The sequence below is a fragment of the Salvelinus fontinalis genome, chromosome 5, assembly GCF_029448725.1.
Source record: "Salvelinus fontinalis isolate EN_2023a chromosome 5, ASM2944872v1, whole genome shotgun sequence".
NCBI classification, from domain to species: Eukaryota; Metazoa; Chordata; class Actinopteri; order Salmoniformes; family Salmonidae; genus Salvelinus; species Salvelinus fontinalis.
The window spans coordinates 13,719,381-13,734,084 of NC_074669.1; the positions used below are offsets into that span (position 1 = coordinate 13,719,381).

The 14,704-nt window shown below is 40.6% G+C and overlaps 1 pseudogene; it reads left to right on the plus strand.

Moving 5' to 3' along the window:
* Window positions 1-1,890: 1,890 nt before the first annotated feature.
* On the plus strand, window positions 1,891-14,414 carry LOC129855162 (ornithine decarboxylase antizyme 1-like; annotated as a pseudogene).
* The last annotated feature ends 290 nt before the right edge of the window (window positions 14,415-14,704 follow it).

Sequence of the window (14,704 nt, forward strand, 5' to 3'; positions counted from 1 at the left end):
AAGTGGTTTGAACTCAGAATCTCAACACAAGGTAGAGATGATAAAGTCACCTCCCGGACAATCACTGGTATGGCTGATTAGCTGTCCTAATAAAAGTATCTAGAAAAGCAAACTGAAGTGGAACCATTCTATTACTTGGCTCAATCCACCGTAGTACGCTACTCTTATCACCCTACTGGGAACCATCTTCACCGCTGGCTATCCAAATCTTTAAAGAAGCATCTTTCAGAGCGAATGGAAGTAAAATAAACACAAGTCACCGGATGACTGCAGAGGAGAACAACAGTAGAAGATGGGTGTGGACCTCTTTCGGACAATCAGAGCCTTACAAGCGTGCCGCAAAAAGGCCCAACACTCTTTCCAAGAAGGCCTGATTCCGACAGAAATACACAAAGAACCTAGGCATTTACACGTAAATACATTCATGATTTCTTACTCCAAGCGGGCGGTGGTTCGTGTGCAAAGTATATTATTACTGTGAGAGTAGTTTCTAAATGTACTAAGTATTATGTCTCTGTCTCTCTGCCCACCGCCCACCTCTATCTCTTTTGTACAAGCAGCCATGTTGTCAGTCCGCTAGGGACCTGTTTCTAATGTATTAAGTGTGTATGTCTATCCTGTGTTACCATTTAATTAGCTAGTAAATTGTTTTAGTTTTTAATTCGGGGAGATGGTAACTCTTTAAAACCTCTACGGGGTGGGTGTCCCTAAACCGGGCCGGTTGTTGCTAACGTGTGCTAATGTGACTAGAATGACGTTGTATACAACAGCCAACTTTCCGGGACATGGACATGTCTTATATGGCCAGAAAGCATAAATTATTGTTAATCTAACTGCAGTGTCCAATTAACAGTAGCTATTACAGTGAAATACCATGCTATTGTTTGAGGAGAGTGCTCAACAACAACAAAAACTTATCACGGCAACTGGTTTAATACATTCATCTCTGAAGGTAAATGATGTACTTACATTCAGTAATCTTGCTCTGATTTGTCATCCTGAAGGTCTCAGAGATAAAATGTAACAGTTTTATTTAATACAATCAATGTTTAATTCAAATGTAGGAACTGGGATCTACAGTTTGACCCCACTGCTGTCTCTGGCTCCACACCCACCCCGCTCTGGCCAACTAGATTTGTGAAAGTTAGTGTATAAGCTAATGATCCATCATGTATGACATTTCTGTAAATGTACATTTTTTATTACCATAGCATTTTTTTTTGTTCTCAATAGTTATGTACTTAAATGTATACATTGACCAATTCGGCACATTTGGGCAAACTCCTGGCAGACTTAATACAAAATATTGTGCAGTATTGTAATTATTCACTGGATCAGTCTGAAACTTTGCACACACACTGCTGCCATCTGTTGGCCAAAATCTAAATTACACCTAGACTCCTATCTGAAAGTATGGCCTTTCTCTTGCATTTCAAATGTTTTTTTGTTTGTATTATCTTTTTACCAGGTCTAATGTATTATTTTCTCCTACATTCATTTCACATTTCCACAAACTTCAAATAGTTTCCTTTCAAATGGTATCAAGAATATGCATATCCTTGCCTCAGATCCTGAGATACCCAAATCTAACTGCCTGTATGTCATTTTGGGATAACATTTTTTTTAAACGGTACGATCCTTAAAGAACCGCTCTTGTGGTCCCCCAAATCCTAATGAGTTAATTGTTACATGATTAATTTAATCGGCTAATAATGAAACCTAGTTGATTAGATAAATAACTCATCAGATTAATGAAAGTAAAGTCACGACAATAGAGATCCTATTAAATTATTGTAATTCCCAATTCTATGGTTTAATTCCAAAGTTGAATTCATCAAACGTCATGGTTTTAGGACACTCCCTTTGGTTTGTGACTGCTGACTCGAGCAGCCCTCCCTTTTATGCTCTGGCAGCCTGAGCCTACGAGAAAAATCATTTGGTGAGGAGAGAAGCAAAAGGGATCTGCAGTCTTGGACGCTGTTGGCCTTATGGTTAAATCCAACCTTCAGACGATATTAAATAGCCACTGTTTTGTCAGAGAAAAAGAGAAAACCACATCCACAATGCCAGTTAACGAACTGCCCGGCAATAACACCGAGAGTGAAAGGTAAGTTGAGATAGTGTAGTAATTGTCAGAAGGACTATGATTACTCATTGAGTCAGTAGCCACAGAGGCCTAGCTAACTGAAACGTAACGTTACTCAGATAGCATAACTTGTTTACTGTTTTTACAGTTGATATTATGTAAGTCAGTGGAACAATATTGGGCTGAACTGCCTTTTTATCTCAAAGTTGACTATTTAACTCTAATCGAAGTCTGTAATTTATTAAAGTTGGTTCTGGTTTATTTCGAACAAATTGTCATTTAGCATTATGCTGACGTTGGCTAACGCGTTAACGTTAGGTAGCTAGTTAGGTTACCAGCTAATGCTAACTAGACAGCTCGTTCTATAACTAGTTACCTTTGGCTTTGTCAATGCACTGTTTAACGCCAATTGCATAATTTGCGATGCATTAATAATCCAACTAACGTTAGCCACGGCAACATGTTTTCACAATAATGTTGGGATAATTGGAGTAACACTATTTCGTCGAATGTTCTGGAAGACGTTTGTCGACGTTGGTAGCTAGAAACGTAGTGACAGTGCGTTTTAAGCAATAGTCACACAGCCAGTTAGCCAACGTTAGTTAGCTACTACTAGCCATTGCGGCAAATATGTAGCTTCAACACTTGTAGCATCTCACCTGCAGGTATCATTATCATATCTGTGCACTCACATATGTTTGGCCAATAAAAACCCTTGACGACTTGACAAGGTCGACAATATACTTTCGACCTAGGTTAGCTAGGTAACATGAGTGACAACTAATTAACTTACCTATTGGCTCAGTTCCCAGTCAGTACTTGTGCCTAAAAACCAAAGTACAGGATGTGCAGTCTAAAAGTAGGTTATTTAACTAAAAACAACCCAGCTAAGGAACAGCAGTGTACACCAACCCTATCAGAATGTACATCCCTTCTCATCTGTGGTAATTAAAACTAGTATAGACCAATAAAGCCTAGACAACACTAAAGACCTTGCCCTAACACAAGTAGGCTCACCATGGAGTATTTTCCATTGATTATTCTCAATAGTTGCACATCGTCATGATTAGCCTCGACAGTCTGAGTCTCACTAAGTACAACTACTGTTGACTTGTGTAGTATGGTTATAGTATTCCATCAGAATGGACACAGCACTATTTGCACATTTTGATCAAGTCTGTGCCCAATGGGTGTGAAATGCTGTTATGGTTTTTTGCATGGGTGGGGCATTGAGCAGCTGTCTGTTACTAGAGGAAGAGGGCTCTTGCAACTAAGTCCCCAGCACCACCATTTAAGTGCTTTGAGTACAGGTTGCAAGGTGTCCATAACTGCCCCAAAATCATTCCCCTTTGGCCAAATATGTAGTCTAATTTCTGCCAGGCAGTATTTTTCCACATCAGATTCATTCAACTGGTAAAGGCTGTTACGCAAGTGGTGGACTCATCTCCCACCTGACTAAGCCAGCTGTCAAGTTAAGGCGCTTCATGAATGGTTTGTGTCTGGGGATTTTGAGGAATATTGTGAATGGTGTAGAATATCAGTGCAGTTGAATCTGTGGGAACAATTTACAGGTGTAATGTGAATGGCCAGGGATTTTACATAAGGATGCAAGTTGGTTATTATTTGCAATTATCTGGTCAGGTTGTTTCCAAAGGAACCTCGTTCACTAGAACCACAAGTGATTCCAGTCAATATACCGTAGAAATGAGGGATGAGCCTATGACGTCTCTCATACTTAATATCACTGTTACTCTGATTTTGAGCTCCAAGGTTGACAATGGTTTTTACTTTGATTTCACATGTCTGCTCCACATATAACACTGGAGTGGCGTTTGCGTATGAGTCTGTGAACAGTAACACTACCGCTAATGGGTTATGGGTTTTGTTCCCGTTTGGGGCTCGGAGAATAGACCTACTCTCAGCTCTGCTAGCGCAACCCCAACAGAAAAGCTTATTATGGACAAGATCACACTGTTGTGGCTTAGGCAAAATGGCTGATCAGTGCAGTCGGTAATCTGGCACATGTCTCAGTGATGTAAGAGGTTGGACTTTTTGTCACTAGTGCAGACTTGAATTAGGTTATGAACTCCACCTGTTTTTTGCCACCCTCGTTTTTAGCCCGGGTAGCTGAAATTGTTCTCAGTATTTTTCCATTAATGTTGTTTCCCGAAATGATGCCGACAGTGGCACTTGTCTCTTCCCCCATAGGCCACTGTGACAGTTCACGCTGCTTAATCAGTGATATGTCAACAGGGAATCAGTCACCATGGCAGCCATCTCTGACAACCAAGCTGAGTGAAGGCAGTTATGTTGTTTATTGACTCATCACCAGGGACTGAAACTAACATTTTGGTCCACTAGCCACTGTGGCAGGTAGATTCTTTTTTTACTAGCTATAATTATTTGCTATATTTACCCCAAAAACCACATACGGATGAGCATGCTTTGAAATGTTTCAATAACAATGCATGTGTTAATAGTAAGAAGTGATGTGGTACAGTGCCTTCTGAAAGTATTCACACCCCTTTACTTTTTCCAAATGTTGTTCCACACTGAATTTTGAATTGATTAAATAATGTTGTCACTGGCCTACACACAACACCCCATAATGTCAGTGGAATTATCTTTTTAGAAATCTATACTGAAGAAAAATATAAATGCATCATGTAAAGATCCCAGAAATGTTCCATAAGCACAAAAAGCTTATTTCTCTCAATTTGTGCACAAATTTGTTTACATCCCTTTTAGTGAGCATTTCTCTTTTGCAAAGATAATCTTCTATCCACCTGACAGGTGTGGCATATCAAGAAGCTGATTAAACATCATGATCAAAACACAGGTGCACCTTGTGCTGGAGACAAAATGCAGCTCTAAAATGTGTAGTTTTGTCACAGAACACAATGCCACAGATGTCAATTTGAGGGAGCGTGCAATTACCATGCTGAGTGCAGGAATGTCCACCGTTGCCAGATAATTGAATGTTAATTTCTCTACCATAAGCCGCCTCAATGTCATTTTAGAGAATTTGGCAGTACGTCCAACCGGCCTCACAACCGCAGACCACGTGCAACCAGGCCAGCCCAGGACCGCCACGTCTGGCTTCTTCACCTACAGGATCTTCTTGGACCAGACACACGGGCAGCTGATGAAACTGTGGGTTTGCACAACTGAAGAATTTCTGCACAAACTGTCAGAAACCGTCTCAGGGAAGCTCACCTGCATGCTCGTCGTCCTCAACAGGGTGTTGACTTCACTGCAGTTCTGTGTCGTAAACCGACTTTAGAGGGAAAATGCTCACCTTCAATGGCCATTGGCACGCTGGAGAAGTGTGCTCTTCACCGGTGGATCCCGGTTTCAACTACTGAGCAGATGGTGTCATGTGGGCTAGTGGTTTGCTGATGTCAACATTGTGAAAAGAGTGCGCCATGGTGGGGTTTTGGTATGGGCTGGCATAACCACGGACATGAATACAATTGCATTTTATTGATGGTAATTTGAATGAAGAGATAACATGACGAGATCCTGAGCCCCATTGTCTTGCCATTCCTCCGCCATCACCTCATGTTTCAGCATAATGCACAGCCTCCATGTCGCAAGGATCTGTAAACAATTCCTGGAAGTTGAAAATGTCCCTGTTATTCCATAGCCTTTATACTCACCAGACGTGTCACCCATTGAGCATGTTTGGGATGCTTTGGATCGACGTGTACGACAGTGTGTTCCATTACCCGCCAATATTCAGCAACTTCACACAACCATTGAAGAGGAGTGGGACAACATTCCACGATCAACAGCCTGTTCAACTCTGTGAAGGAGATGTCAAGCTGCATGAGGCAAATGGTAGTCACACAAGATGCTGACTGGTTTTCTGATCCACACCCTTTTTTTTAAGGTGTCTGTGAGCAACAGATGCGTATCTGTATTCCCAGTCATGTGAAAGCCATAGATTAGGGCCTAATGAATTGACTGATTTTCTTTATATGAACTTAGTGAAATCTTTGAAATTGTTGCGTTTTTTAAAATATTTTCAGTGTAAAATGAAAATCTGAAATGTCTTGAGTATATAAGTAAGTAACTCATTTTGTTATGTTAAGCCTAAATAAATTCAGGAGTAATGTGCTTAACCCCCCAGAGTTGATTGACACTCCGGTTGATTTTGTTTTTGACCCTCTTTGCCATTTTATGAATGTGTTATTCAATGTGTTTCTATGGGCTTTAGTAGTAAATGCCAATGTCAATATTTTATCAATAAAAAAATAAATATTTATCTGATACCTAAAGGGGTCCTAAAATCAAATGCCTAAATGATCCATTGTATGACCATTTTTGAAACAATTCCTGATATAAATTATTTTATGTTGAAAGATAATAATTCAATAATTCCACTCTGAAACCATATTGTATGAAATTGATTAGAATCATAAAATTATAATCTGATGTGTGTAGTTTTAGTCAGAATTAGATTAAATAATGTATCTGTATAGTGGAAAAACAGACTGTCTGAGCAAGGCGTAGCTTAGGATTTGAACTTGTATGTGTGTGCCGAAGAAAAAAACAGAACAATTAAACTGTTTGAACTGACTTGGCTAGGCCTCTGAGAAACTTATGATAGCATAGGGAGAACTTCTCAAGGTTTCCCTAATCTCGGAATGGAACTGTCGGCTGGATAGTGATACACAGTGGTGAGAACTATGGAGAAGGATAAAACTCACCTACTGTTTGTGTATGTATGTGCGTAGGATACCTACTGTTTGTGTGGAAGTATGTGCGCAGCTATAAAAATTGATGTCTTTGTATAATGGACTTCAGAGCGTTCTCGTGAATAAACTGTACTATCTTTTTGCATAAGCTGAGTCTGACTAATTCTTATTAAACCCATGGTCTTACAGATCTCGGATTGGTCAGAGCTATTGATTGTCAGTTATTATCATTGGGATTGAAAATTCTCGTGACAATTCCATATGTCAGTTTAGCACCCCCCTTCCCCCAAAGACATTAAATATCCCTTTGAGCATGGTGAAGTTATTAATTACACCCAGTCACTACTAAGATACTGGTGTCCTTCCTAACTCAGTTGCTGGAGAGAGAGGAAACTGTTCATGGATTTCACCATGGGGCCAATAGTGACTTTAGAACACTGAGTTTAATGGCTGTGATAGAACTGAGGATCAACAACATTGTACTTACACCACAATACTAAGCTAAATGACACCTGGGGGTCCTATACAGATTCTTTTTTTTCTTCCATAACATCCATCCGGTTTGCAATAAGGCACTAAAAACTGCATCAAATTTAGTAAAGAAATTAACTTTGTCCTGAATTTTGGCTGCATCATGTTATGGGTATGCTTGTCATTGGCAAAGACTAGGGAGGTTTTTTTAGGATAAAAATAAACTGAATAGAGCACAGGGAAAATCCTAAAGGAAAACCAGGTTGTCTGCTTTCCAGCACACTGGGAGACATTCATCTTTCAGCAGGACAGTAACCTAAAATACAAGGCCAAATATACACGAGTTGCTTACTAAGATAATAATTGAATGTTCCTTAGTGGCCTCGTTACAGCTTTGACTTAAATCATATTAAAAATCTATGGCAATGGCTGTCTAACAATGATCAACAACCAACTTGACAGAGCTTGAAGAATTTACAAAGTGTGTACAACAATGCTGTTTTCACTTTGCTTCTTAATATAAATTCAAGGGGGAATACCTAGTCAGTTGTACAACTGAATGCATTCAACTGAAATGTGTCTTACGCGTTTAATCCAACTAAACTCAGCAAAAAAAAGAAATGTCCTCTCACTGTCAACTGCGTTTATTTTCAGCAAACTTAACATGTAAATATTTGTATGAACATAAGATTCAACAACTGAGCCCTAAACTGAACAAGCTCCACAGACAAAGGGGGATCAAAATCAAAAGTAACGGTCAGTATCTGGTGTGGCCACCAGCTGCATTAAGTACTGCAGTTCATCTCCTCCTCATGGACTGCCCCAGATTCTCATGGACTGCCAGTTCTTAATGTGAGATGTTACCCTACTCTTCCACCAAGGCACCTGCAAGAACCCGAACATTTCTGTGGGGAATGGCTCTAGACCTCACCCTCCGATCCAACAGGTCCCAGATGTGCTCAATGGGATTGAGATCCGGGCTCTTCGCTGGCCATGGCAGAACACTGACTTTCCTGTCTTGCAGGAAATCACTCACAGAACGAGCAGTATGGCTGATGGCATTGTCATGCTGGAGGGTCATGTCAGGATGAGCCTGCAGGAAGTGTACCACATGAGGGAGGAGGATGTCTTCCCTGTAACGCACAGTGTTGAGATTGTCTGCAATGACAACAAGCTCAGTCCGATGATGCTGTGACACACCGCCCCCAGACCATGACAGGCCCTCCACCTCCAAATCGATCCCGCTCCAGAGTACAGGCTTCGGTGTAATGCTCATTCCTTCGACTATAAACGCAAATCCGACCATCACCCCTGGTGAGACAAAACCGCAGCTCGTCAGTGAGGAGCCCATAGGCAAAGTTGTTGCCGGTGATGTCTGGTGAGGACCTGCCTTACAACAGGCCTACAAGGCCTCAGTCCAGCCTCTCTCAGCCTATTGCGGACAGTCTGAGCACTGATGGAGGGATTGTTTGTTCCTTGTGTAACTCAGGCAGTTGTTGTTGCCCTCCTGTACCTGTCCCACAGGTATGATGTTGGGATGTACCGATCCTGTGCAGATGTTGTTAGACATGGTCTGCCACTGCGAGGACGATCAGCTGTCCGTCCTGTCTCCCTGTAGCGCTGTCTTAGGCGTCTCACAGTACGTACATTGCAATTTATTGCCGTGACCACATCTGCAGTCCTCATCTCATGCCTCCTTGCAGTATGCCTAAGGCACGTTCACGCAGATGTGCAGGGACCCTGGGCATCTTTCGTTTGGTGTTCTTCAGAGTCAGTAGAAAGGCCTCTTTAGTGACCTAAGTTTTCATAACTGTGACCTTAATTGCCCACAGTCTAAGCTGTTAGTGTCTTAACGACCGTTCCACAGGTGCATTTTGATTGTTTATGGTCCATTGAACAAGCATGGGAAACCGTGTTTAAACACTTTACAATGAAAATCTGTGAAGTTATTTGGATTTTTACGAATTGTCTTTGAAGACCAGGTCCTGAAAAAGGGACATTTCATTTTTTGCTGGCTTTAGAAAGGTGTGTGGGCTGCCTTAATCAACATCCACGTCATCGGTGCCCGGGAACAGTGGGTTAACTGCCTTGCTCGGGGGCAGAACAACAGATTTTTACCTTGTCATCTCAGGGATTTGATCCAGCAACCTTTTGGTTACTGACCCAACGCTCCTCTAGTGTTATGTAATTACACTACACAATTAGTTTGTGTTTGTTACATCTGCAAACGGCTAGTTTCTTAGCGAGTTGAGCTTAAGTTGTTAGCTGCTAATGCTAATTGATAGTTAGCTGGCTGAATAGCTAGCTAATAAATGTGCTGCGTCAGTGCAAACGTAACTATCTATACAGCCTGATAATTCCAGTGATGGTGTAGACCTAAATCGGCATATGCAAGCGTATCTTCTAAATCAAAAAGGAATACGCGAAGCATGAGTATGTTAGCTACTAGAGGTCGGCCGATTAATCGGAATGGCCGATATTAGGGCCGATTTTCAATTTTTCATAATCGGAAATCTGTATTTTTGGACACCGATTTGGCAGATTTTTTTTTTTTTTTTTTTTTTACAGCTTTATTTAATCTTTATTTAACTAGGCAAGTCAGTTAAGAACACATTCTTATTTTTAATGATGGCCTAGGAACGGTGGGTGAACTGCCTTGTTCAGGGGCAGAACGACAGATTTTTACCTTGTCAGCTCGGGGGATTCAACCTTGCAACCTTACAGTTAACTAGTCCAACGCTCTAACCACCTGCCTCTCATTGCACTCCACGAGGAGACTGCCTGTTACGCGAATGCAGTAAACCAAGGTAAGTTGCTAGCTAGCATTAAACTTATCTTATAAAAAACAATCAATCAATGACTGTCATTGCTCCAATGTGTACTTAACCATAAACATCAATGCCTTTCTTAAAATCAATATACAAGTATATGTTTTTTAAACCTGCATATTTAGCTAAAAGAAATCCCGGTTAGCACGCAATATTAACCAGGTGAAAGTGTCATTTCTCTTGCGTTAATTGCACGCAGAGTCGGGGTATATGCAACAGTTTGGGCCGCCTGGCTCTTTGCGAACTAATTTGCCAGAATTTTATGTAATTATGACATAACATTGAAGGTTGTGCAATGTAACAGGAATATTTAGACTCATGGATGCCACTCGTTAGATAAAATATGGAACGGAATAAACGTTTTGTTTTCGAGGTGATAGTTTCCGGATTTGTAAAAGGTATATGGTTTAGAGAGAAACAGTCGACGCGTTATAATGCCTGTAATAACTTACGGCTGAACTCGAAAGGGGTTCCTTCGTTATTTTACCGTTCATGTCTTCCATAGAGAATGTCTTGATCTACTTCAAATAAGGTCTGTGTTTCGCGGAGGAGCAGACTGACAGGGGACCATGCAGACAAGCTCTGCTTTATGCACTACAACCTAAAACTTAACTGGGAATATTGAAGACCCATGAAAGCTGGTGGTTCGTTTTAACATATGTTCTCATGTTATTTGAGACTAAATTGATTTTATTTATGTATTATATTAAGTTAAAATAAGTGTTCATTCAGTATTGTTGCAATTGTCATTATTACAAAAATGTGTGTGTGTGTATGAGAGATATATATATATATATATATATATATAGATATATACATATAGATATATATATATATATATATATAGATATATATATATATATACACATATATACACTGCTCAAAAAAATAAAGGGAACACTTAAACAACACAATGTAACTCCAAGTCAATCACACTTCTGTGAAATCAAACTGTCCACTTAGGAAGCAACACTGATTGACAATAAATTTCACAGGCTGTTGTGCAAATGGAATGGACAAAAGGTGGAAATTATAGGCAATTAGCAAGACACCCCCAAAAAAGGAGTGATTCTGCAGGTGGTGACCACAGACCACTTCTCAGTTCCTATGCTTCCTGGCTGATGTTTTGGTCACTTGAATGCTGGCGGTGCTCTCACTCTAGTGGTAGCATGAGACGGCGTCTACAACCCACACAAGTGGCTCAGGTAGTGCAGTTCATCCAGGATGGCACATCAATGCGAGCTGTGGCAAAAAGGTTTGCTGTGTCTGTCAGCGTAGTGTCCAGAGCATGGAGGCGCTACCAGGAGACAGGCCAGTACATCAGGAGACGTGGAGGAGGCCGACAACCCAGCAGCAGGACCGCTACCGCTATTCAAAGTGCCCGCTATTATATTCTAACTATAGAATTAGAATAATCATATTTCAATGATTCCAACAGTTACCCAAATGTTTTGCTCCAAATCTCAATTGCAACATTTGGTTAAGAATAAGGCCTAGATTGTTTGCCCAAATCATGCAGCCCTACAGTGTGGAATTTTTTTCAAATGAGCACAATAAATGGATAAATGCAAAACTATTTATGGTTTTATACGGTTCAATTCAATCAAAATGGAGAAAGACCCATTGAAATCACTTAGAATGTATGTGTTGCCACCCTAGGGTTACGCACCACTTATAAAGTAAATTTAGAACTTTCATTATTAGAATACCGCTATACTGTCCAATTTTCTTTTAAACACAGTGATTATTATATTTTGGCCATATCGCCCAGCCCCAGACTTGGGTGTGAATACGATTGGGTGTGAATACGATATTTCTTTATTTTATTGTCAATAAATATGGAAACATTTATGAAAACATGTTTTCACTTCGTCATTATGGGGTATTGTGTAGATGGGTGAGAAAATGTATTTAATCCATTTTGAATTCAGGCTGTCACGCAGCCAAGTGCAGAATAAGTCAAGGAGTATGAATATATTCTGATGGTGCTATATATTGCTCAATGTAAAAGTTGTATGACTCCTTTAGTAATAATGGCTCTGTTCTTCTGTGTTCTCCAACACCTCCAGTCAGAGGCGGTGTTCCCGCTGTTGCAGTAACCCCTGTCCGGGGCCTCTGTGGTGTTCCTGATGCCCCTCGCCCACCCCTGAAGATCCCAGGTGGGCGAGGAAATGACCAGCGGGATCGCAATCTTTCAGCTAAGCTATTCTACTCTGTGAGTCCACGCTCCTTCACATCCTCTGGCATTAGGATGCCTACCTGTGTCAAACCTCTCTTCGTACCTGCTCATTTCTAAAAAAAAAAGAAATCTTGCAGGATGCTCGGTTGCTGGTTCTTGAGGAGCCTCCACCCATCAACGGCAGAGTGCGTTTCCTGCTCTTTGAGCCCCGTCGCTCAGTGGGCAAGCACTGTGTCTGGAGGGGGGCGCTGAAAGGGAGGAATGTCTACATCGAGATCCCCCCTGGAGCTCTGCCTGAGGGCAGCAAAGACAGGTCAGTGATCCAATGCAAATGCAACATTTCTTTTGTCCTCTGGTTTCCTACATTCTCCTTTTCAGCTCATTTATCACCTAATTTACTTAAAGGAAAATCCACCCAAAACAACTCATTCCTTTAGTTAATTAATACTAATATGTGAGAACAATGGTTTCATTTTGGCCGTATAATGAGGTTGGTAGCAACGTGGTACATTATTGTGGGAATCTGTTGCAGCTCAAGTCGACTACAAAATCCGCAATGCTCTCTTTATGGGCTGGCTAGGTAGCTAGCTAGAAAATGTAGCTACACACAATAATCCCAAAGATAATATCAGCTTGTAAAGTAGCTAGTTAGTGCCGTTTGTTTAGGTAATTCATGTTCAACCTGCAAATCGATGTGCCTCAGTGGAGTCCAACATTCACAACTACAGATATACTTTTGAGGAGATGGGGAAACTTTGCCCATGCTACGTCAATGGGCCGTGTGGTGCATTCTGGGTGATTCTGGGACAAAGAGCGCTCTCCTTCAAGGAGTGAATGGGAGTCTTGCCCGCAATCTAAAAAAACAACAACATTGGCACAGATTTTGTCAACAAGAAGTACAACATTACAAATATTTTCAGAGATATAAGATCAAAAAAAGAAAGTATCAATGAGATGTCCAAAAACAATATAACGTTCAAAACGGGTGACCCTTTAACAAAAGGAACATCTCGATATGTGGTCCAGGTATTCTCATGAAATAGTGGGCATTTACTCTTTTCTCTATTGTTCCTCAAGCAAGCGGAGGCCAATGACATCACCAATCCCCATTAGTCCAACTTGAATGCCCTACTCTTTCTGCAGTTGTCTAAAACCTTATTTTGTTCAAATTGTATTTTTTTTACCCTTTAGTGTGTGTATTTTACTGTATTAAGTTATACTTGGGATATTGCTTTACAACAGGAAACCTTTTTTAAATTGTTTATCGCTGGATGATGTCTTGTCTTTAAACCAGTTTACATGGTTGTTTCTTGCTAGATGGACTGTTTCTATTGCACTGCCTTAATAGCTCATTGGTTTACTTCCCTTCTCCAGTTTCGCTCTCCTGCTGGAGTTTGCGGAAGAGAAGCTGCAAGTTGACCATGTCTTCATCTGCTTCCATAAGAACCGAGACGACAGAGGTAAGTCCCTGTGTGTCCAGTCAACCCCTCTTTTTATACTTTATTTTTTTGTTATGAGTCTTCTCACACTACCTTCTCTCTCTCGCTCCAGCATCTCTGCTGCGTACCTTCAGCTTCCTGGGCTTTGAGATTGTGAGACCAGGTCATCCCCTCGTCCCTACCCGTCCTGACGCTTTCTTCATGGCTTACAGCATCGAACGAGACTCCTCTGACGACGAATAACTGATCACACACAAGTTTGCTTTTATGTACCCTTCCCCATCCCACTCTATCACTTAAAGAAAATGCATATTATCAAAACTCAGTAAGGTTGAGGTTTCCTGTGAAATTGTTTTTGTTGATTACCTTTGATGTGCTGTATTACAATGACATTTGCACTAGTGTATAATGTTAAACCAGGAATGTACACATCTGGAAAATGTTTCCTCACCACTGTAATAATTTCCATGTGTAGTGCTGATTTCCCACTCCCCCATCCACCACAATGATAATCGCTAGGATGTAATATATATGGTAATTTCCATGATGCATACTCATGTGACTAGTTGTTTTTTTCTGGCTATTTGAAGTTGATTTTCATGTTTTAGTTAAAAAAAAAAAAAAAAGTTCATGAATTTTTTTGTTTTAGTTTTGATTCACTTGACTGAAATCTGCATGTAACAAGTGCGCGAATAAAAGTGCTCACCTTAAGTGGATTTTGATTTCTAGGTATGTTGTATGGATTGGATACAGTGCAGTGATATGTAAAGAATTGTACAATTTTGGGATATGTAGACCAGGGGGTTATACCAGTTGTAAAAGCAGCATCTTTTTAAAATTGATAGACATCAGTCTCGGTGTTGAATTTCACCTAGTGCACTGTAAGTTGATATTTTAAAATCATTACTGTGTGCTAATGAGGCTCCTTGGATCCAGGAAAGGTTAAGTGCATATACACTGAGCATAGAGAACATTAGCAACACCTTTCAATTTTTTTTTTT